Here is a 24,904-nt window from a genome sequence, read left to right on the forward strand (position 1 = left end):
GGTGAGGAGAGGGCCAAAGTGAGGATGGAGGAAAAAAGGAGAAGAAGATCCTCCAGCTATGTTGGATGAGAAGTAGGGCAAGTATTTGGATGGGGGACCACCAAGGGATACCAGAGTTGCTATGCAGGGGAAGGTAATGCTAAATGACCTCTGAAAATTTCTCACCTTGAAAACCCTATGGGGTCGCCATAAGGCAGTAGTAACTTGATGGCAGAAAAACAGACAATTGCATTTCCTGACTAGTGGAAGTTCCTGTGGATCACATCTGTTTAGCCTCATCTTTTTTTCCGGACTATGCTTTGGAGGGCTCTAGAGAGGGGGAACCTTCTCTGCTTTCTTGGTTGTCTTATATTTCCGCCAGCTGATGCGCTAGATCCTTTACATTCTTTCAGTGATGGGAATGCTGGAGATCTGCAACCTTTCAATGGCACCCAGAAGTTGCCCCTTGAAATGGTTGCTTTGCTCCGCCAAATGGCAGGTTGGGTACTGTGTGAGCTTCTTGTCCAAAAATATCTTGGAACTGAAGTCCTGCTGACTTCAGTGGGACAACCGCCAAGGAAGCGCTTGGAGAATTGGGAGCTGTTGTTCCACAATAGATGAATGATTCCATTGCCATGCACTGAGTCCGCCAGCATTGTTCTGTCCCTCTCCCATTTGTAACGCTCTTGTTTTGCAGCCGAAGAAATGAAGACGAACAGGTCTGTGTTTCATCACAATGGGCCTGAGCTTGAGTGGGGATGAAGTCTGGGCTTGAATGCAAAAACTGCAATGACAGCTGCAGCTGCTTTTCCTGGAGTTACATGGACTCGACCACAATCACAGTAGATTACCCAGCCTTTCATTTTATATTGGGGGGGGGGGATTTGAAATAAAAAACACATTTTGCAACCTTTCCAGTGCAATTCTGTGCAGAGTTACTCCAGTCTAAGCTCACTGAATTTTTTGGGCTTAGGCTGGAGTAACTGCATAGGATTGCACTCATAGTCACTTGCAATCAAGAACATAAACTGCATTAAAAATTCCCAGCTGTAGAACTTTTGAAACAACATGGGTGGACCCAGACTCCTGTGATCTGCAATCCAATTGAGTCTGCTCTCTTATCAGTTTATTGTGGATGTTCTTCTAATTCTTCCGTTTGGTGAAATATAAGCAGCCCTGTGTCCAGTCCTGACTTGAGCGGCTAATATCTATATACTAATAGCCTGTGTCCAGCCCTGACTTGAGCAGCTAATATCTATATACTAATAGCCGAAGTCTCTTCTCTGTGCGGATACTTTTTTTTGCCAACAGAGGGCACAATAGAGGTGCAGGCATATCTGTTGTTTCTGTGAAGGGAGGGAGGGAGGGAGGGAGAAGGTGGTGGCAGCAGTGTGACTTTGTTGAACTTTCTAATACCAATTTCAAAATACATATACATTAAAAAATGGGCTTGTGGGTGTGGCTGTTTTAATGAGGGGGTATGGCTGCGGTGGCTCAAGTGGTTAAGACGCTGAACTGCAGGCTGTGGAAGGTTGGTAGTTCAGCAGTTCGAGACCCTAGTGTGCCGCATGATGGAGTGAGCTCCCGTCTCTAGTTCCAGCTCCTGCCAACCTAGCAGTTCAAAAGCAAGAAATTGCAAGTAGATAAATAGGTACCACTTCGGTGGGAAGGTAACAGCGTTCCGTGCACCTTGGTGTTTAGTCATGTCGGCCAAATGACCACGGAAACGTCTTCGGACAGCGCTGGCTCTTCGGCTTTGAAACGGAGATGAGCACCGCAACCCTAGAGTCGGACTCGACTGGCTTTCGAGCAAGGGAACCTTTACTTTTACCTTTTTATGGCCCCCAAATACCCCACTGTAGCTACAGGCCTGCTGACCTATCTCTCTTACTACCCCCTCTGGAGTGCTGGTGTGCACTGTACAAGTGGACATTGCAGTTTTTCACTTCCAGAAAAAAATCCATGGAAATAATATCATCTGCCCCACTAATGCCTGTTTTCTGCTTGAGAGTGCTACCTCACTGGTTGCAGTATGTAAGAATGCATTGCATATAGTTGCACCCCAATTCCTCCCCCACCTCGGAAAGCTTACTCGAGCATCCTTATCAAACTGAGTTACCTTTGCTGCTGAATGGATCTTTGGGGACAGCTATTCCATGCAAGCAGGTCCGGGAAGAAAGGAACTGATGGAAACACCACCTGGAGCAATGTGTGAAATGTTTGCTCATTGAACACAGTGTTTTATGCTGTTTTGCTCCCAAGTGGAGAACAAATGCAATCTATAAAATACAAAAATTAAAACAGACATTCAGAAGAAAACCAAATAATATAATAGGGCTGTGATCATATGCACAATTAGACCCGACATAGGGATGAATGCGGGGGAGATTTAAAGAGTGATCAGACAGCAGCATCTGGGAAGCGTCCTGCAGCTGTCGGCAACCTGTTCTGCTCTGCCACAGAAGTGGAGTTAAAAGACATCAGGGAAAATCTGGTAGTAAACAAGTTGTGATGGGCCACGGATGGACTTTCGCCTGTCTGATCACTCCAGCGCACTCTCATGCTTCCAGTTCTGGACTCGCCGACAGCAGACGGTAGCGGGGTGTGCTCCCGCTCCAAACTGCTGACCCCCAGCCCTCCCGTGAGGCGACAGCACCTTAGACCTCAGTGAGTACTCTCGGAGGGAGACTTCACAGCAAGGAGCTTGTTCCGGGAAGAGAAGATGAGCGGCGGCTTGCTCTCATGCCCGTGAATCACTCCGAGGCAGACGGCTGTGGTAGGGACTCGATGGCTTTTCCATAGAGACTCAGTTGAGCTCAGTAGACCCGAGAGAGCCCACCAAGTTTATTTCCTTCCTATTTAGAATAACATATCTTGGAGACTTTACAAAACAATTTTTTTGTTATATGTTAAGAACATAAGAACATAAGAGATGCCAATGTTGGATCAGGCCAAAGGCCCATCCAGTCCAACACTCTGTATCACACAGTGGCCAGAAATACCAGTGCCATCAGGAGGTCCACCAGTGCGGCCAGGACATTAGAAGCCCTCCCACTGTTGACCCCCCCCCCAAGCACCAAGAAGACAGAGCATCACTTGCCCCAGAGCCCCTATCTATACCTTGTGGCTAATAGCCACTGATGGACCTCTGCTCCATATGCTTATCTAATTCCCTTTTGAAGCCGTCCATGCTTTTAGCTGCCACCACTTCCTGTGGCAGTGAATTCCATGTGTTAATCACTCTTGGGGTGAAGAAGGACTTCCTTTTATCCATTCCTCCAAATTGGTGGACAACGTGAGAGCTGAAAAAGAAGGACTGCCCTTTAAGTCGGTGAGATTGGCGCGGAGTGGTTGGAGAGGCGGGGGAACTCGCTTTTCCCTTAAAGCAGCCAAGAAAGGCAGCGCAATTTAACTGTAAGAGACTTTCGTCATATTGACTTGGTGGATCCCCTATTACAAGTAACTACCAGAGAGGTAATTTGAATTAAAATTTGAGGAGAACTGGGGAAAACAGCTTGTGGGCATTCATCAGCAATAGTTGGGCTGTACTTGCTGGTCATTAGTGAGACAAACCTGGAGATTTGGGTGGGGAAGAAGTGTAACCCACCTATTTTCAGTAGTGTGTTATAAGTCTGACAAGCGGTCTTGGGCTTTGACAGCCACTACGATAACATATGGGCTGCAGAAGTGCCGGACCGAGTGGGAGAAAAGAGAGGGGAAGAAAGAAGAGAGAAGAAGCAGAGAGAAAGGAAGAACAGAAGAGGACAGGATAGACCGTCAATTTGTGTATTTGCTTAGTGGACGATAGTCTATGGTGATAGGAATAAAAATAACTGTTTTTGTGTTTAAGAGGGGGTGTAGGACAACTAGATAGGACAACTAGTAGATAAGTGGATACTATAGAGATTAGAGATAAGTTAGGATATAGGGTATAGGACTTAGGCAGATGTAGACAGCTAGTTAGGAATAGGGGTTAGATAGAAAAAACTAGGTATAGTATATAATATAGGAAATAAATTAAAGTTAGTTAAACCAAGCTAAAAAACAACAACCCAGAATAACAACAAATAACAATAAGAAAAAGATGTCTACAGGAAATAGAAGGGTATCCATACCATTTCCTGGACAAGTGAAGGCTGCTGCAATGAACTTGGCACAGATGAACAAAAAAGATTTGCAGACCTTGATCCAAGAAAGCATTGCGCAAGCAATAAGTATGATAGTCAAAAACACCCTACTCTCCTTTATAGCCAAAGCTATAGAGCCTACAGAAAGGAAAATAGATTAAGGTTTCAAAATGTGCCAGAAAATAAAGATGAAAATATAAAAGAAATAATGGTTCAGGCGCTAGCTGAGCAGCTAGGAATAGGATCAGATAAGGAAATATCAGATGAAACGGAAGTCGTATTTAGGAGAAATTTGACATACGCAAGAAAGAATAAGCTTTCTCGAGAACTGCACGTCAAGTTCTACAAAAAACAATGCGAGCTAAGATCCTTAAAGCAGCTAACAAAAACACATTGCGTATTCAAGAGACAGAAATTAAGATTTTAAAAGATATATCTTGGAGGGTAAGAGAAAAGCGCCAAGACTATACTACACTCACAAACCTGCTGAGATCGAATGGTATAACATATAGATGATTGATGCCAAAAGTCGTATTATTTACATATGTGGGTAAAAGACAAAAGATTAACTCAACATTCAAAATAGGAGATTTCCTGGAAAGATATGGGAGAGAAATGGGCATGGAAGAAGAGCTAAGCGAAACAGACGAAGAAGTACAGGAGAAAGGGGCTACTGGCATTAATGAAAAAGAGAAAAACAAAGGAAGAAAAAAAATGGAAAATTTTTCCTTTACAAGTAGTTACAAGACAACAACAAAGAAATAAAGCAGAAGAACTAAAACAAGAGTGAAGGAAAGTAAAAAAAATAAAATAGGATCGATAAATGTAAATGGCTTAAACGATTTTTTTTACAGATTAAGAAACTACAAGCAGACATTATATGCCTCCAAGAGACACACATTAAAAGAGAAGAACATAAATATTTGGAATGTAAGAGACTTGGGAAATATTTCGTATCGTCAGATGGGCAAAAGAAAAAAAGGGGAATAGTAACATACGTACAAGAACATCTAAATCTTGAACTGGCATTTGAATCTGAAGATGGAAGAATACTTATGGTACGAATCCAAAGACAGGTTAAATCAACTTTAATAGTTAATATCTACGCACCAAACCAGAGCCAAGAAAAATGTTACGACATTTTAACAGAAGCCATCTCCAAACAGACTTTTGAAGAGCTTTGTATTATAGGGAATTATAATGTGATTTTTTAATAAGAAGATAGACAGGAAAAGACAATTAGGAGGAAATAAAAGAGAATGAGTTACCAAAAACTTTTCTTCAACTAGCAAAAGAATATAATGTGATAGATTAATGGAGAACTAGGAATATAAATTCAAAGGACTATACTTTTTATTCTGCAAGGCATTGATCATGGTCCAGGCTGGATATGGCATGGAGTATGATTAACGAGTTGCTTGAAGTGGAGATACTACCTGGGACCTTTGCAGATCATAATCCTTTAATGCTGATATTGCAAGTCCCCCCCCTTCTCAGTATGCGCATCATTGCAAGCTCCATAGGGAGCTCTTAGTGCAGAGGTGCGATTAATCGATTCCTCGTTTAAGTGCATGGTAAACAAATGGCCAAAAAAAACCCCCTGACTCACCCGCAGTTGCGTCTGATCACACAGTGACAGGCTGCGCTCGCAGTTTCAAAAAGAGATGTGATCTCACAACTGTGGGTCAAATTCCTCCGGAGGAAATAGCCTCGCTTCCCCACCCCCCACTTTATCTGGCGCGTGTGACCGCAACCTAGAACACACGTTTGCTTCTCCACTCCTCCACTTGCAGCTGCTGGATGACCTTGGGCAAGCCCTAGTTCTGGCACAGCAGTTCCCTCAAGGACAGTTCTCTCAGAGCTCTCTCAGCCCCACCTATCTCAGAGTGTGTCTGTTTTGGGGAGGGGAAGGGAAAGGAGATTGTAAAACATTCTGAGACTCCAAGTGAAGGGTGGGGTATAAATCCACTCCTCCTCCTCCTCCTCCTTCTACCTGTAACAGAAAGGAAAACAGAAGCTCAGTCTAGAATTTACATAGCTGGTGAAGATGTTCCCCATATTCCCTTCCCTGGTAGAAATAGCCTCTGGCCATGCCCAGGCTTAAACACTTGCAATGGGAAGAGAAAAAGCAGCTCAGCTCTTAGACCCTATGCAGCTACAGACATGTTCCCAAAACAGCCCTTTCCCATGCTGATAAAACAGTGCATGGATAGCACATGTATAAAACAGAAGCAATGCAGCTGCCTTGGGAGGCTGCAAGAGAAGTTGGCTCCGGTAGAATACCTGGAGGAGAAGAGTGTGTGGGAACAGACCACGTAGGTTTAATTACAAGTTCCTAGATACCATTCAGGGGCTGCGGTGGCTCAAGTGGTTAAGATGCTGAACTGCAGACCTGAAGGTCAGTAGTTTGGCAGTTTGAGACCAGAGTGCCGCATGATGGAGTGAGCTCCCATCTCTAGTTTCAGCTCCTGCCAACCTAGCAGTTCGAAAGCAAGAAATTGCAAGTAGATAAATAGGTACCACTTGGGTGGGAAGGTAACAGCGTTCTGTGCACCTTGGTGTTTAGTCATGCCGGCCACATGACTACGGGGATGTCTTTGGACAGCGCTGGCTCTTTGGCTTGGAAATGCATCCCTCGAGTCGGATTCGACTGGCTTTCGAGCAAGGGAAACCTTTACCTAGATACCATTCAGCCAAAGCCAGTGTGGCCTGCCATGCTAGACGAATATTGAATGATGTCATCGCATTGCAATCAGAACCCAATGAGAGAAACAACTAAAAATACTTCTGCAACTTACAACCGAAGGGGACGTGAAGTGACCTCTCTTGTCCACTTTTAAGGACTCTATTTTAGAAAGAGAGCAACGAATAGACTTGGCTTCTCGCCACTCACCTCGCTCCTAATTAGATTTGTGTCTTGCAGTTATCAGAGCTGATAGATATTTGGCAGCCATAGAACTGGGCTTCCTCCCATGGACAGTCTGAGTTAGCTTTCCAGAGGCAGACAAGCCAAATATACACATCAGTCTTCCCTTGTTGCTAGGTGCAGAACTCTTCTTGCACCGCCTCTTGATTCTGTTCAGTAGAGACCGGCAGTAATCCCGAGTGAGGCTAGAGGCAGACAAAGGTTTCTTGCAGCATTACAAAAGGCGAGGCATGGTATCCCACTAGCATCTATGGCCAAAGAGCTTTTGCAGGGGGGTTTTTTGGGTAGCATTTCAACAATTTTCCAGACAAGATCATGTGTTGATGGTTGTGTTGATGGTTGTATTATCCCACCTGTGACTCTGAACAACTGTAGTCTGTGCACAATCAGATTCACTCATTGTTTCAAGCTTCTATCGGTAATGAGTTGCTCTGAAGTCAGACCAATGTGCTTCCTGCAGTTCATCGTCATATATTATTAAAATAAGTGCTTAATGGAGCATGGTGGTTAAAGCAGCTGAGCTGTGAACCACACTATCCCTGGTTCAAATCTTGGCTCTTGCATAATCACTCTAGGTGACAACAATAACAACAGCAGTAACCTGCAATTCCCAAGAACCTGGATAGAATTGCAGAACACCATCTACCAGTCAAATATCTCCAGGTGAGTAGCCATGTTGCTCTGAAGCAGTGGAACAAAGTAGGAGTCCAGTGGTACCTTTAAGACCAACATAGCTAATTCCAGGGCTCTTTTTGTAGAAAAAGCCCAGCAGGAACTCATTAGCATAATAGGCCACACCCTACAGCAGGAACATATTAGCATATTGGGCCACCCCCCTGACAGCAGAGCTCATTAGCACATTAGGCCGCACCCACATGTTATCAGAAGTGCGGTTATCCAGCCACACCCGCCTTTTGCTTGTTATTCTGTTTACCTTGTTTGTTGTCAAACCTAGAGGGCTTTTTTTGTAGCAGGAACTCCTTTGCATGTTAGGCCACACACCCCTAATGTAGCCAATCCTAATGAGTTTCTGCTGTTGGGTGTGGTCTATTATGCTAATGAGTTCCTGCTGGGCGTGGCCAACTTGGGAGCCAGCCGGAACTCCGTTCCTGTGCGTTCCTGCCCCAAAATAGCCCTGGCTAAATCTATCTTAGAGGTTTGCCCCAAAACCAGAGCGTCACCCCCCCTTTTCCCCGATATGCCTATGTTACTTCAGGGTCACGTAGACACATCGTGTTTATTTCTGGCATTCCTCCACGTTCCTGGTGAGTTCACCCGTCATCCCCCACCGGCAGGTTTGGGGGCCCCAGCAGCCTTACACTGGAGGTCCCGGGTGTCTTTGTAATCTTACCTGTTTTGTTTGTAAATGACCAGGCAGAACACAGGGTAAGCAAGCAGGACCCTAAACCAGGCAGCACGACTATTAATCCTGCACCAGATACCCAAAGAACAAGGGTGCTGCCTGGAGTTGCCAGGCCCAACTGTTCCAGGACTGGGGGATTGGTGGGGCAGTGTCACCAGCACGATGACATCATGCAGAAGTGATGTCATCAGGCCGAGGACGTTGTATGGCAACGCTCTGGCATTTTGATCCAAACTCTATGGTTTCCCCTCCCCAAACTCTGCTCTCTCCAGGCTCTGTCCCCAAATCTCCAGGAATTTCCCAACCCAGAGTTGGCAGCTCTAGACTTAGTGGATGGACTAGTTGCCTCGGAAGGTAGTGGATGCTCCTTCGCTGGATGTTTTCAAGTGGAGGCTGGACGGTCATCTTTTGGGTATGTTGTAGGGCTGTCTTTTGGCTGTGCTCCTGCGGAGTGCAGGGGGTTGGACTAGATGACCTGCAAGGTCCCTTCCAACTCTAACATTCTATGATTCTATGATTCCTTCTCTTGGTCTACACCTGCCCCATGGGGCTTTAGAGGAGATAAAATGGAGGGGGGAGAGCCCTGTGTGCTGCCCCAGGTTCCTTGGAGTTGCACAGGAACATGATAGATAAGCAGTTCAGAGGCTGTTTGATTTGGTTGCTCCTGCTGGAATATTTGAGACTTGCTTTAATGGCATGTGTAAGCTGCGTTGCAGACTCCAAATGGTAGAAAGGTGAATAAATCACAGCATTATGATTTTTTTTAGTATGCTCTGTGTGTGTGTGTGGTTTTGTGCCTGGAAGTCATGGTGACTTTTGGCAACCCCTAGTGGGGCTTGGACATTTCAGAGCTGTGATTCACTATTGCCTGCCTGTGTGTCCAGCCCCGGTATTCCTTTGGAGGTCTCCCATCCAAGTACTTGCCAGGGTCGGCCCTGCTTAGCTTCCGAGATCAGGGTTGCCTGGGCTGGTATTATGATACTGTTTTGTACGAGAAGATGTTGCACTCTTCTCTCCTACCGGACGGCTTGCCCTGGGTTTTCTTCTCATTGTTTCTGGAGTTAAAGAGAGCAGATTGCTAATATGACAAAGAAGGGAACAGCATCAGGGTGAGTGACAGTGACTCTCTGGAGGAGCATTTCAGGGGATCTAATGGCGCAGGTTTCCATGGACGTCTATGGCAGACATTCCTGGAGGAACATGGCATGTTAGTGGCGTGTCCTCCAGACGCTAATTGTACTCTCAAGCCCTGCAGGGCCCTGTACTGGTTTGGTCCAGCTGCTTTCCCCAGTGGGTGGGTTGGCTATCCAGTGTCTGTGTCCCTCTCCCCCCCCCCCCGTGGGCTCCATTTCCTAAATGCTGCTCTTTGGGAGAGCTTTCTCTCGTTGACAGCGGAACAAATCCCTTTGAACAGAAGCATTGCCCCTCTTCCCACTCTTCCCTCCCCCTTCTCCCTCCCCCCCCCAGCGACACCATGAGAATCTTCCCCTGGACATCTGTCCCCTGGAATGGGAAGAGCCGGTCGCCTTGTGCTGGGTCCCGACCAATATTCACTCTAAGCTGAGTTAGTGTGAGCTAGCCCACAGTTTTTTAGCCTCCAGCTCACACATTTTTGTCTTATCTCAGGAAGGATGGCTCCAGAGCAAACTAATTTCTGCAGCAGCCAAATCGCTCACTCACAACTTTAATGCCAGTCGCTCACAAAGTAGAATCTTTGCTCACAAGACTCCACAGCTTAGAGGGAACATTGGTCCCGACTGATGGGAAAGGGGGGGGGGGTTGGTCATAAAGCATCCGGACAGAGCAAAACCGCCTCTGGAAGCTGCGAGCCCCTCAAGCCGCTGTTGACCAGTGGGCAGAAAGATCTCTCTAGATTGTACTTTAATTTGTATCTCCCTTGCTTTGATTAATTGTGAAAAAAAACCCACATTTTCCAGAGCTTTGTCTCTGGTGAAATACTGCATTAACGGATCATCCTTCATTAACCCAGTGTGGTTATTCTAGTGCTTAGAGCGCTGGTCCGAGGGTTGCGAACTCTGGGCTTGGAAATACCTGGAGATTTGAGGCTGGAGGCTGGGGGGTTTAGGGTAGGGAGGGACCTTGGCAGGGTATCGTGCCGAGCGGTCCCCTTCCCAAAACAGCCATTTGCCCCGGTAGAAATGGAATAAAGGTTTCAGATAAATAACAGAATAAATAAGCCATGTCTGGAGATCAGTTGTAATTCCAGGAGAACTCCAGTCCCAACTTGGAGGTCGGCAACCCCAGTTATTCCCCAGTGGGCCCCCAAAGCAGCTCATGTTGTTCTTCTTCAAAGTTCCTCATCAAAGGCTCTTAAGTAAGCTCAAAAATCATGGAATAGAAGGACAAGTCCTTTTATGGATCAAAAACTGGCTAATTCATAGAAAACAGAGAGTGAGTATAAATGGGCAATTTTCTCAGTGGAGGGTGGTAAGCAGTGGGGTACCGCAGGGATCAGTACTTGGTCCACTGCTTTTTAACTTGTTCATTAATGATTTGGAGATGGGAGTAAGCAGTGAAGTGGCTAAATTTGCAGATGATACAAAGTTGTTCAGGGTGGTGAAAACCAGTGAGGATTGTGAGGCACTCCAAAGGGATCTGTCAAGGATGGGCGAGTGGGCGTCAACATGGCAAATGGGGTTCAATGTGGCCAAGTGCAAGGTGATGCACATTGGAGCCAAAAATCCTAAATATAAATACACATTGATGGGGTCTGAACTGGCAGAGACTGATCAGGAGAGAGATCTTGGAGTTGTAGTGGATAACTCACTGAAAATGTCGAGACAGTGTGTGACTGCAATAAAGAAGGCCAATGCTATGCTGGGGATTATTAGGAAGGGTATTGAAAACAGATCAGCCAATATCATAATGCCCCTATATAAATCAATGGTGAGACCTCATTTGGAATACTGTGTGCAGTTCTGGTCACCACACCTTAAAAAGGATATTATAGCTTTGGAAAAAGTGCAGAAAAGGGCAACTCGAATGATAAAAGGGTTGGAACACTTTCCCTATGAGGAAAGGTTAAAATGCTTAGGGCTCTTTAGCTTGGAGAAAAGACGACTGAGGGGTGACATGATCGAGGTTTATAAGATTATGCATGGGAAAGAGCAGGTAGAGAAAGAGGTACTTTTCTCCCTTTCTCACAATACAAGAACTCGTGGGCACTCCATGAAACTGCAGAGCGGTCGGGTTAGAACGGATAAAAGGAAGTACTTCTTCACCCAAAGAGTGATTAACACATGGAATTCACTGCCACAGGAAGTGGTGGGTGCTACAAGCATGGACGGCTTCAAAAGGGAATTAGATAAGCATATGGAGCAGAGGTCCATCAGTGGCTATTAGCCACAAGGTATAGCTAGGGGCTCTGGGGCAAGTGATGCTCTGTCTTCTTGGTGCTTGGGGGGGGGTCAACAGTGGGAGGGCTTCTAATGTCCTGGCCCCACTGCTGGACCTCCTGATGGCACTGGTATTTCTGGCCACTGTGTGACACAGAGTGTTGGACTGGATGGGCCTTTGGCCTGATCCAACATTGGCATCTCTTATGTTCTTATGTTCTTATGTTCTTTCCTCCATTTTATCCTCACATCCACCATGTCAGGTAGGTGAGGCCGAGTGTGCGTGACTGGCCCAAGGTCACCCAGTGAGCTTCCATTTGCAGAGTGGGCATTCGAACCAGCGTCTCCCAGATGCTAGTCTGGCACTCTAGCCACTACACTGCATTGGCTCTCAGTTAGATGCTGCCCCCAACTTCAGTGGTCATGAGCAACACAACTTGCATCCCTGGGACCAAGGCTCCCTCTCAGCCATGGAGTCTTGTGAGCAAAAATTCTGCTCTTGTGAGCTGCTGGCATTAAAGTTGTGAGCGAATGATTTGGCTACTGCATAACTTAGTTTTCTCTGGAGCCATCCTCCCTGAGCTCAGACAGAAGTGTGTGAGGCGGAGGCTAAAAAACTGTGAGCTACTTCACACTAACACAGCTTAGAGGGAACACTGGTAGGGACTTCTGCATGCAAAGGTGGTGCAACATACTGAACTACAGCCCTTCCCACTCTGAAAAAAGTAGACTTTATGACAGGAGCTACATCAGGAAGGATGTTCGTATAAGCTCCAATTAATCAAGGAATGATCTTATGAGATGCTGTGTTGGGACTTGATGTCGCACTTGATGAGAAGGAAATAACAGTGGGCGGCCAAGCCCAACCACAGTCGGCAGGCCCTGGGCCCAGATCATCACCGGACTGGCTTGCCACAGGGCATCGTTGGGGCTTGAGGGAATGGAGCGTCTCCAAGCCGTTAGGGTGGCAGTCGGATGGCCCCACCAACATCAGCTGCCAAGGGAGGAAGCGGCCGGCCACCCACTAGAAACAACCAGCAGTCAACAAGGGATGAGGAGAAAGCATGGTTGCCAGCCTCCAGGTGGTGGCTGGAAGTCTCCCGGAATCACAACTGGTCTCCAGGTGACAGAGATTGGCCCCCCTGGAGAAAACAGATGCTTTGGAAGGTGCACTGCATGGCATTAGCCATCACTGCTGTCCCTCCCCTCCCCAAATCTCCAGGTATTTCCCAACCCAGAGCTGGCAACTTTAGGAGAGAGATTCTCTTTGTGTATGATGAATGCCTGCAGAGGATTTGAGTTCTTTGTGGTATGCTGTAAATACTCCGTCATACAGTGACTGTCCTGCGGCATGGCTCGCTTTCTTAAGAGACCTTCATGAGTTCTGAGTTCTGTGTTCTGCATTCACTGATTGTCTGTTAAACTAGAGACTTTCAATCTCAGTGTTTCCCACGTGTTTTCCAGAATGAGTACTAAATGCTTACTGCTAAATTAAGTGAATGTTCTCTCACTTGCTTGAGTTATATTCCCTTCTCTCCTTCTGGATTGTGTTTGATTTACCAGGGTTGGTCTCTGGCTTACTCACCTGGGAAGAGGTGAGGAATTACCAGCCCTCAGCTCCAGTTTCCCACCCCCAAGGAATTGAGTTTTGGGAGAAAAATGGCCTCTTGCATAGTGATGGTCTAGGAATTTCTTAACTCTATTAGTTTCCACCCCATGACCCCGGACGATTCTGCATCTAGCATTCGCTCCACATTTTCTCAACTGGGAGGAAAAGCTGCAGCTCAAAACCACATCCAAATACCTCCTGGGGCAACGCCCGTACTGACTGCAGACTCACTCCTGAATGGCCATAAATCTATGCAGAGGGTACCATAAAACCCGATGATCACAGAAAGCAAAAGCAGCATGGAGTGTGGAGGCTACCATAAGACCCGATGATCAAAGGAAGTGAAAGCAGCAGGCAATGCAGAGGGGAATTTCTGTTCCAGCATGGGTTTGCTAAGACAACGGCAGGAAAAACCATTTCAGAATTGCCCCCCATTGGCCCGGCTTCTGGGTAGGTGGGCTTGGGCTAGGTTCCACCCTTTGTCTGGGCCATTCCTCTTGCTACTTTTGCACTTCTGAGAGCTGGCGATGCTATTTCCACTTTTAAGATTCTACTAATTCGTTCTGCTGTATTTTGAAAAGTGGGATCCAGGGATTAGGGATAAGGAAACGGGAGATGGGGGTAGATAAGTTTGGCACCCTTGACAACCTCAGGAATGGAAATGGTGGTGGGCTGGCTCCAGCAATCTGTTGCGGGAAGGTGCCAACAGTTGCAGACCATACATCCCCCCCCCTTCTAGTCCTGGGAAAGTTGCCAGAGGGGTGATTCCCGCTGCTGCTCAGCTGGGTGGTGGTGGGGAAAATGAGCAAGAAAATCGGGGAGGATGGGTAGGGTTGCCAGCCTCCAGGTGGGGCCTGGAGATCTCCCGCTTTTACAACTGATCTCCAGCTGGCAGAGATCAGCTCCCCTGGAGAAACTGGCTGCTTGGAAGGGTGGACTCTGTGGCCTTGTACCATGCTGAGGCCCCCCCTCTCCCCAAACTTTGCCCTTTCCCGGATCCATCCCCAAAGTCTCCAGGTATTTTCCATCCCAGACCTGGCAACTCTATGCATAAAATAATTCAATTAAAACATATAAACATATGTAACACCCAAACCAGGGATGAGGTATGCATAAAATAATTCAATTAAAACATATAAACACATGTAACACCCAAACCAGGGATGAGAGCCAGTAACACTTATGGGGGGGGGGTGTCAAACCAAACAAAAGAGTCTTCACCCCCGGGTGGAAGACAGCAGTAGAGGGAGGAAGTTCCAAAGTTTGGTGCCATGACCAGCAAGGTCCTTTCTTATTTATTTATTTATTTGTTACTCGGAAGCAGATTTGTTACTCTGAAGCCAAAGATAACTGGAGTGGATGGATGGCTACAGGGGGAGAGGAAAATGGGAAAGAACCACGATTAGGGTTTCCAGCTCTGTGTTGGGAAATACCTGGAGATTTGGTGTGTGGGGGGGTGGATCCGGAAGAGGGTGGGGCTTGGGGAGGGGAGGGTCCCCAGTGGGGTACAGTGCCAGAAAGCCCCCCTCCTCCAAAGCAGCCATTGTCTCCAGGGGAACTGATCTTGGTTCTCTGGAGATCAATTGTAATAGCAGGAGATCTCCAGGTGCTACCTGGACTTTGGCAACCCTATCCAATTTCTTTTTTTAAAAAAGGTATCCTTTTCTAGTGTGAAGGACCCTACATGATATATTTCAGCATATTGTCAAGGACTGGCTTACACCAAGCTTCCTTTCATTGTTTCCTTTCCTGTATCTTCTTTGCCTAATTTATTTACTTCATTAATACCCCACTTGGCAACCCTATGAATGAGTGACCTTCGGAATCTCCTTGCTCAGGTCTTGCAAACGGAAGGCCACGGTTGTCTTTATAGAGTCAAGTTTCATGCCGGTTCTTCCTCTTTGCCTCCCGCCTTCAAGTTTTCCTACCATTATTGACTTTTCTAGCGAATCTTTTGGGGTGTAAATGGGAAGTGACTTCACACCGCATAACACCCACGTGTACCCCACTTAGGGTTGCCAGGCCTTACCCACCTGCTGGAGAGGGGCTCCTGGCTTGGTCCTGGAAGTGACATCATTGTGCTGGGCACGTTGTGCTGGGGACACTCTGGCACTTGGCTAAAAACTCTATGGTCGCCACCACCGTAATGGCTTGCCACAGTACATAACTCCATGGTCACCATAGAGTTTGTCCCCGCACGACATGCCCAGTGTGATGACGGGCACGTTGGGTGCAGCGGAACTCTTTGGAGGTGGGGCTTACAAGATTCTCTCCTTCTCCAGTTCCCCCCCTGCCCACTGGTGGGGGTAGGGTTGCTGTATCCAGGTTGGGAAACTCCTGGAGATCTGGGGGTGGAGCCTGGGGAGGACGGGGGGGGGACCTCGGCGGGGTACACAATGCCATATGGTCCACCCTCCAGAGCATCCATTTTCTCCAGGGGAACAGATCTCTGTAGTCTGGAGATGAGTGGTAATTCTGAGGGATCCCCAGGCCCCTAACTGAGGGCCGGCATCTCTACCTTCTCCATTTTTTCATGGCATGACAAATCAGACACCTCAGGCTCCAGTTTTCTGGCCAGGGAAGCCCTTTGATGCTTCACAGGTTTCAACTTACTGTCTTTTCTTCACACTCTCCCCCCTTCCCCCGGGGACACTCGCTGAGGGCCCCCCCCCCCGGGGATCTAAGAGCACGAAGGTAGTGGGAGGAAGAGATTTAATTATTTATATCTTTTGACTTGGCTGCTGACAGTTGAAGAGCTGGTGAAGGATGTATGAAATGTATACATCCTCTTAAATGGTAGCATGGACACGGTGCATTGGTATGATGGAAACCATTAGGGGGCAAAGCTACTTAAGACAAGAGCAGGTAAATGCTTCTCTCCCTCCTTCATCCATAATAATTAGAGGCTTACTGGAGAACCTCAGGCCTACCGGCTTAAAAGTTTAATGACACTTAAAATGTTTACGGCTTTTAGTCCTTGCTGTGTTTCAGATCTGGCCCTGAGAACACTGGTTAACCAGAAAAGAAGGGAAAGGGTTTCTAATCACACACATCACCTGCAGGGTATGTTAAAATTCTCATTTGATGAGGGGTTGCATTATAAAGATGGACTGCTGAAGAGGAGAGAAATTAGCTCTTGTTGCCCAGGAGGTTCCAGTATTGTTTCCTCCTCTTCATCTTGCTGGTGCAAGAGTTTGCACATTCAGTCACTGATCAGTTCATCCAGCAGAATAAATTGGAAAGAGTAAGGAATTTAACATAATTTTACACCCCCCGAACTTTTTTATTTTTGCATTAGTTGCATGTAAATGATGCAGAATGTTATCAGTGGTATTTTTTAAAAAATCATAAAAGAAACAAATGAATTCAGAACACCAGCAGTAACAATGGGCAGAAGGGAAAAAACCTGAACAGCCACCAGTTTGGTTCATGTTCTGCTCACCATTCATGAGCCGGGAGCTGATTTTTTGACAAACTGTTTTAGCAGTTTGCAAGCAGCTCAGACCAGTTTGATGGGTTACTTTTTGTGCATTCAAACAGGGCAATTGGCAGTATCTCACACATACATGCCATAATATAGCCTGATGGTAATCCAGGCCTCCCCCCGGCCTGTCATTGCTGGTCACCACTTGACGCAAATTATTTGGTCAGTCAGAGACTATAAACCAAAGCTATAAATTGTTTTTTTAAAAAAAAATCTTAGTCTTTGGTGTTTTAGTCCACATTATTGTCTAGCTCAGGAGCCCCCAGTGTGTGCCTGTGGGTGCCATAGTACCAGGGGTCATTTCGTAGAAAAAGAGGTGCAGGAGCTCATTAGCATAACTCATTAGAATAACTTATTCACGTATGCCACACCCCCTGACATCACTGGAAGTGTGTCAGAAGGCAACACCCACCACTCAGGCTCCACTGGACTGTTCTGGATTGCTAGCTATTGGGGGGGGGGACGTGCAGATCTGTCCTGGCAGAGGAGGGAGAGCTTGTACCTGAATAAAACTTGGTCTTAAAGGTGCCACTGGACTGTTTTGGACTGGGGGGCCAGGTGGGGGCCTCTGCAACTTACCTGGCTGCTTCTTGCTCTGACTGAGGGCTGCTGGGAGCAGGGGGTGGGGCTTGTTGCATGTGCCTGCCCCCTGGGCTCTTTACTGCCAGAGTTCTGCTCCTGTGCGCACCTGCAGGAGATGACCCCTGCATAGTACCCACAGATACGGTGCTCGCCACAGCACGAGGATCTTTACTATGTGCCTGAAGTTAAACTGCAGCCATCATTTTGTGGCTGGCTCTGCTTCCTGCGACAGCCATTTTGTGGCAGCCATTTTGTTGCTGCAACCTCCATGGGCAGTATATAAGCCTCATGTAAATAAATAAATAAAATAAATCATGTCAGAATTCCAAAGGTGCCCACAGACTCAAAAAGGTCGGGGACTAGGTTATTTCACATATGAGCATTTTCACACAGCCTTATGGGAATCATATTTCTCCCTGCCATGGGTCATTTCGTAGAAAAAGAGGTGCAGGAGCTCATTAGCATAACTCATTAGCATAACTTATTTGCATATGCCACACCCCCTGACATCACCGGAAGTGTGTCAGAAGGCAACACCCACCGCTCAGGCTCCACTGGACTGTTTTGGATTGCTAGCTATTGGGGGGGGCACAGATCTGCCCACACAGAGGAGGGTGAGCTTGTACCTGAATAAACCTTGGCCTTAAAGGTGCCACTGGACTGTTTTGGATTGCTAGCTGGGGGGAGGGGAACATGCAGTTCTGTGCAGAAAGGAAGGAAGGAGAGAAAGAAAGAGAAGGAAAGGAGGAGGGAAAGAGGGAAAGAAAGAGAAGGAAAGAAGGAGGGAAAGGGAAAGAAGGAGAGAAGGAAAGGAGGGCTGCTTCTTGCTTCTCATGATCTGGGGCTGCTGGGAGCAGGCTTGTTGCACGTGCCCGCCCCCTGGGCTCTTTACTGCCGGAGCTCCGCTCCTGTGTGCTCCTGCAGGAAATGACCCCTGCTCCCTGCCCTGCCCCGCCCCAACCTTCCATGATCCCAGGGGATAATTGATTTCACCCTGCTGTGTAGATGCAAAAGTAGTTTGCAAGGCAGAAAGAAACTGAAACGTGACTCCTGTTGCACAGTCACAAAGCTGTTCAACAGCAGCATGATGGGGATGTCTGAGGTTTTGCTGATGAATGCATATGGCTGTCAAACCTGGTATGTTGTGGTGCCAGACCTGTTTGTATTCATAACAACTACGTTATATGAAGCCAAAAAGAAACAAAGAAGGGCCTATTAGTACATCGCTAGTTGTGACGAATGTTTGTCCCATTTTGCCTCTGGTGGAATCCTCACAAACAGGCGTACCAGGTTGTCGCTGGGAGTGGGGAAATCCCTGCTCCCAGCTCCTTATTTGGCTGGTGGGAGGAAAAACAAGGTTTCTTAAAAGCCACTGGTAGTGTTAGTCTGATCTGGGAATTGCTGGAAACTCTATAATAAAAACATAGAGTTTCTAGTGAGTCCTAGAGAGGCATGATGCCACTTCTGGGAGCCCCCCCCCATTCCCGCTGGTTATCAGATCGTGGTTGGCGACCATATTCACCACTAACTTGACTCCATTCAGGGTCATCCTGGGGGGGGGGGGTTGTTGTCATTTTGATTTCTTAAAAAAAATCTCAAAAAACATAATTGTCCTACATTAGGGCTATCAACCATTCAAACTGAGTCTATCCTGCTGCAGCATATGAAATGTCAGGCAGTGTACTACCTGATGCTTTAGTGTACCCGATGCATGATTCAGTGTACCAGATCTATGTGCTAGAAGCAAGCTGGGTCAACTCCCATTTTGGAGATTTTACTTCTAGAAGCTCAGGGAACCATCTCTAGCCATTTGTACCAGCTATATTTTAACAAGGTATATAGGCCCTATATTAGAAGGGTATTCACGCTGGCCTGTTTTAATGTGCTCCCCTCAGCTGTGTTATATGGGAGTTTTTTAAAAAAATACCATTCCCAGACAGGTTGTATCCCTGTGGGCTAAAGGAGATTGAAGGAACGGACCGTGTACTTCTGACCTGTAGATTTTACCAGGATTTGCGTGCTTATCACCTCGGCCCTATACTGCAAACCCTGGAGGGCAAATCTGAGGAAAGTAAGATAATGAACCTCCTAGCCTCAAACAGGGCTGATACCAAACTTCCTTTACAGAGCGTATAGGAGGAGAAGTTCTTTTTCGGCAGAAGGGGTAGTGAATTAACTGTTTTGCGTGCCTACCGCCTCTGTACCTAAGGCTGATGCTGTTGTTATGCCAATAAAGGTTTGTTGTGTGTGGGTCAGGAAGCCATTTTTCTCCAGGCCAGTTTTGCCGGGGATCCTGGAGGGGTTTTGTGCCATCTTCTTGGCATGGAGCAGGGGTCACTGGGGGTGGGGGAGGGGAGGTATTTGTGAATTTCCTACACTTTGTAGGGGGTTGGACTAGATGGCCCTGGAGGTCCCTTCCAACTCTTCTATGATTCTAAGTAACATGATTTCACAGTAGAGCCAACAGTGTCTCCACAGAGTGGTTAGGAGACACGAAAGCTGCCTGTGGGGTGGGGGAACTGAAGCCACCGCTCCTGGCGCCCCACTGTTGTGGATAGAGCAAGGCTGACATGTGTGGGAGGCGGGGCAGGCAGTTGCCAGGGCCCACTGCTGCCACCACCCCCTGCCCACTCACTCCTTGGCACTCCACCACCCATGGGGAGAGGTCGGTAGGCAGCTGTGGGCACGGGCTGTGGGAGGGCCTGCGAGCAGACAAGGGAAGGATGCACAAGTGGGAGCGAGGGAGGGAGGGAGGGACAGAGAGAGGGTTGGGAAATTCCTGGGGATTTGGGGGGGTGGAGTCTGGGGAAGAGTGCAGCTTGGAAATGGGAGGGACTTCAGTGGGCATGAGGCCACAGAGTTCACCTTCCCCCCAATAACAAGACCACAGTCCTTTGGAACTTTCTGCAGGAGCAGAATGTAAACCTGGCATGCGTGACCGAGACTTGGGTGCGAGATGGGGAGACAGTAGCTCTCTCCCAGCTAGCTCCACCCGACCTCAGTCCTTCACCAATCACGGACTGAGGGCCGGTGGGGAGGAGTGGCTTTATTCATTCGGGAGGGCACTGCCGCTGCTGAAGCTTGCGGGTATCGAGTGCTCGGGCCTAGTGTGGGAAGCCGGGGAGAGTGTGGCGATTTGGCTAGTGTACCATCCACCCGATGCACCGGCCGATAGCGTACCTTCCCTGGTGGAGGCCGCATTGGGCTGGGCATTGGAACACCCTAGACTGATTGTCCATGACTCAGTGTCCATGTTGATGATGCCACCTCCACTCAGGCAACGGACCTGGTGTCATCCATGGCAGCACTGAGACTCTCCGAATTTGTAACGACTCCCACTCATCGGGCTGGGCACACACTTGATTTGATCTTCACGGTGGGGGGTACAGTGGACCGGATTACAGTGGTCTGTTCCCTGAGGCACTTAAGGAAGCAGTGGTCCGCCCTCTCTTGAAAAAGCCATCTTTAGACCCAGCCGAATTGGCCAATTACTGGCCGGTCTCTAACTTGCCCTATTTGGGCAAGATGATAGAGAGAGCAGTTATGGTTCGGCTACAGGGCTTTTTGGATGACGCTTCCATTTTAGATCCCTTCCAGTCTGGCTTTTGCCCAGGCCGTGAGATGGGGATGGCACTGGTTGCCCTCATGGACGACCTCCGGAGGCACCTGAATCGAGGTGGATCGGCAGTGCTGTTGTTGTTGGACCTGTTGTCAGCGTTTGACACAGTCATCCATCAGCTACTGATCCACCGCTTTGCCGACGTTGGGATTCAGGGGCTGGCCTTGCAGTGGCTGGCCTCCTTCCTCCAAGGTTGGGGACAAAGGGTGGCACTAGGGGAGCAGCTATCCCGGAGGCACCCACTGGATTGCGGTGTGCCCCAAGGGGCAGTGCTGTCCCCGATGCTTTTTAACATCTATATGCGCCCCCTTGCCCAGATTGCCCAGAGGCATGGGCTGGGTTGTCACCAGTATGTGGATGACACCCAGCTCTATCTGTTGTTGGGTGGCCAGTCCGACTCCAAACTGGAAGATCTGGACCGGGCGCTACAAGCCGTGGCTGGTTGGCTTAGGCTGAAATTGAATCTGACAAAGATGGAGGTCCTGTGCCTGAGTCGGAGTGGGTCGGGGTTAGGGATCCCGCTCCCGACCTTCGATGGGGCACCATTGGTGCCAGCACTGGAGGTTAGGAGCTTGGGGGTGCTCCTGGATGCCTCCTTAACTATGGAGGCCCAGGTAGCAGCCACTGCCAAATCGGCCTTTTACCATCTTCGGCTGATTAGGCAGTTGGTTCCCTTCCTCGAACACAATGACCTGGCGACAGTGATCCATGCGATGGTCACCTCGAGATTGGACTACTGCAATGCTTTCTACATGGGGCTGCCCTTGTCTCAGATCCGGAAGCTGCAGCTGGTGCAAAATGCCACGGTCAGACTTTTGAGGGGGCTCTCTAGATGGGAGCACATACAGCCTGTGCTAAAGGCATTGCACTGGCTGCCGATAGCATACTGGATTTGTTTCAAGGTGCTGGTCCTTACCTTTAAAGCCCTATATGATCAGGGACCTACATACCTGAGGGACCGCCTTTCCCCACATGCCCCCCAGCGAGCACTGCGATTAGGGGCTCAGAACCGACTGGTCTTAAGGAGGCTAGGCTGTCGATGACCAGGACCAGGGCTTTCTCGGTGGCAGCCCCATCCTGGTGGAATGAGCTCCCAGAGGAGATCAGGGCCCTGTGGGACCTCTTACAGTTCCGCAGGGCCTGTAACACGGAGCTCTTCCACCAGGCTTTTCGGAGCCGCCGCCACCACCAATGATGAACAACCAATGGATGAATGCGAGAGGGCCTTGGAGTCCGGAAATTACCTAAAGAGCATCAAGCACTGCAAGGACAATCGAAATGATCACTGTGAGCGGACTGTGAGCTGAGAATACTGAATAATGGCTGCTACCATCATATGAACAACAACGACTACTAGCACTTTATTATGGTTTTAGAATTGTTTTAATTGTAACTTATCTGTTTTTATGTCAGCCTCCCTGAGCGGTCTCTGGCTGGGAGGGTGGGGTAGAAATGCAATAAATAAATAAATAAATAAATTTTGTACTTACGGTTTGATGGGAAGGATTTTTTTTTTTGTTAACCACGCTACCATAGCCTCAAGGCGAGATTAGGGTAACTCGGTCCTTGTGGGGCTGCCTTTAAAGACATCTCATAAACTTCAATTAATGTAAACTGCAGCTCCTTGCCTTTTAGTTGAAGCACACCAGTATGGACATATTCAATCTGTTCTGGGAACCCATCACTGGCTGCTTGTTTGTTTTTGCGTTCAGAGCGAGGTCCTTGTTCTTATCTTTCAAACCCTTCATCCCCTGGGAATGCCGTTGCCAGCCCAGTTCTATAACGTTGGGAGCTTTCAGGTCCAGAGACTGGAAAATTGGCATTATTCAATGCTGTGACATCACTTTCAGCTGGGGAACACAGATGTGATGTCTCTACAGCATGTTATTGTCTAGGATTCCCCCTGGTCTCTATGCTAAAAACCATGGAGATCCAAGAAATTCCTAGAATGTTGCATGACAGGGTAATGTCAGTTCCAGGTTCCAGCTAGGAGTGGCACTACAGCACGCCATTTCTGCCCACAGTTTTGCTCCTGCTGCTGTGGAGTGGTGGTGGAGACTGACATATCCGCTTCCTAATGAGAACAGGTTACTGGGAGATTAAAGACAACAAAGAAAGGGTAAATATCCTTCCTAACTGCTCTAATCTACATCTTGGCCCTTTCTGCACTGGCATCTTGCTCTGGAGAATTTGAGGAGTCAAGCTGTGACGACCCCTTTACTGGGGAGGTCTGGTTTTAGTGTTCTTTATGTTTTGTTTTACTATGTATATCCGGCTGCCACCAGGAAATTTAAGGCTTTCCAAACCTTTATACTATAATATTTCTATCACTGGGTAGGTAGGTCGAGGTTTTAGGCTTTCATGAGGGTCTATGTGTTTTCTGAGAAAAATTTCTTTCAGAACTGGTATCTTAAATAAAAGTAGATTTATTGATATAATTTGTAAATAATATGGTAGAACACTGTAACTAGGAATGGGTAAATACTAAACAATTGTTTTGGTATTTCACACACTTTTCCCTTCACTGTCAGGGATCTTGGCATGTAACTTTGTAACTTTAACTCAAGGTCATGTAAGTTCACTGTTTCTCTCTAGGATATACAGCCTTTCCTAAACTTTGTCTTCAATTACTTTCATTTACATTTTACTATTCTCTCAGAACAACCTCAGCTGTTCTTAACTGCACACACAAACTGCTTCTCTCTCAGACTTCAGAACGAGCTAACTTCTCTAAACACTGTCTTCATCAACTGTCACTCTTCAACTGTTAAAACCTCAAACTGTCACTCCTGATAGACATACATATTCATCCACACAGCATCACTTCCAAAACCCCTCCCCTTCTCTGTCACTCACCAATCACACCACCCTTGCCTCTTCAAGTACTCTAGACTATCACATGCAACCAAACTTTTAAAGAGACACACACCCATAAACAAGGAATCGTTACACAAGCCTTAAGGGCTGACTTCACAGTTGCGTGCATTCCCTCTGCACTATCCCCCCCACCCAGTTTATTTTGGTGTACAGCGACTGGGGAGAGCGACTGCCATCGCCAATCCATAGACCGGAAGTTGTGTGTGAATAATACTGACCCCAATGATGGTGACACGTTTGTTCACTGAGAGAAGTCTCTGCTCGTCACATATCTGCCCCAGGCTTGTGTGTGGTAGGACTGCGGGAAACTGGCCTCCATCAGTTTGCTCAGAGAGTGGGTGGCCATTTTGCTTCCTTGCAGTTGCTCATCCTCCCTAGATTCCTCAGGAGATGCAGGGAGATATTTAAATATGCAGTGGTCAAAACAAGAAAAGGGGGGGGGGAATACAGATTAAAGGGATGAGAGGAAATAGATCCCTTTCCCCAATTCAAATGTATTAAGAATTTTTTCAGGGTGCTGTACAGAAGTGTTGTATGTTGGAGATCATTTCATTCATAACTGGGCACGGCTCATTGATTGTCTAAAGCTCTTCTTCTTGTGAAAAGGACATCCATTGCAAACTCTGAATATCTAAGTATTTTTGCCGATTTCCCCAACACTATGGACCCAATCTGTGAACAGTCACAAAGTCATAGGCCCCGGTCACACGAGCAGGATAATCCGCAGGGGACGGGAGGCTTTTTGAGCTGGAGCCCCAGCCTCTGGCAGTTGATCACACCACGCCAAGCAACACAGCAGCAGAGCGTTCGTGCGCATGTGTGGGACGCTGATGGGCGCTGGCTGTGACGGGCTACCACTACTTCCTGATCAGACGCCCACACAGGCCACGCATTATCAGGAAACTAGTACATGGTTCCTGGTAGCTTTTAAATCCGCGTCTTTGGGCCGAAGCTGCGGGTTAGAGACGGGAGTGCGAAGTTC

The sequence above is a fragment of the Gekko japonicus genome, unplaced genomic scaffold (assembly GCF_001447785.1).
Source record: "Gekko japonicus isolate JY-2015 unplaced genomic scaffold, Gekko_japonicus_V1.1 scaffold1180, whole genome shotgun sequence".
NCBI lineage: Eukaryota > Metazoa > Chordata > Lepidosauria > Squamata > Gekkonidae > Gekko > Gekko japonicus.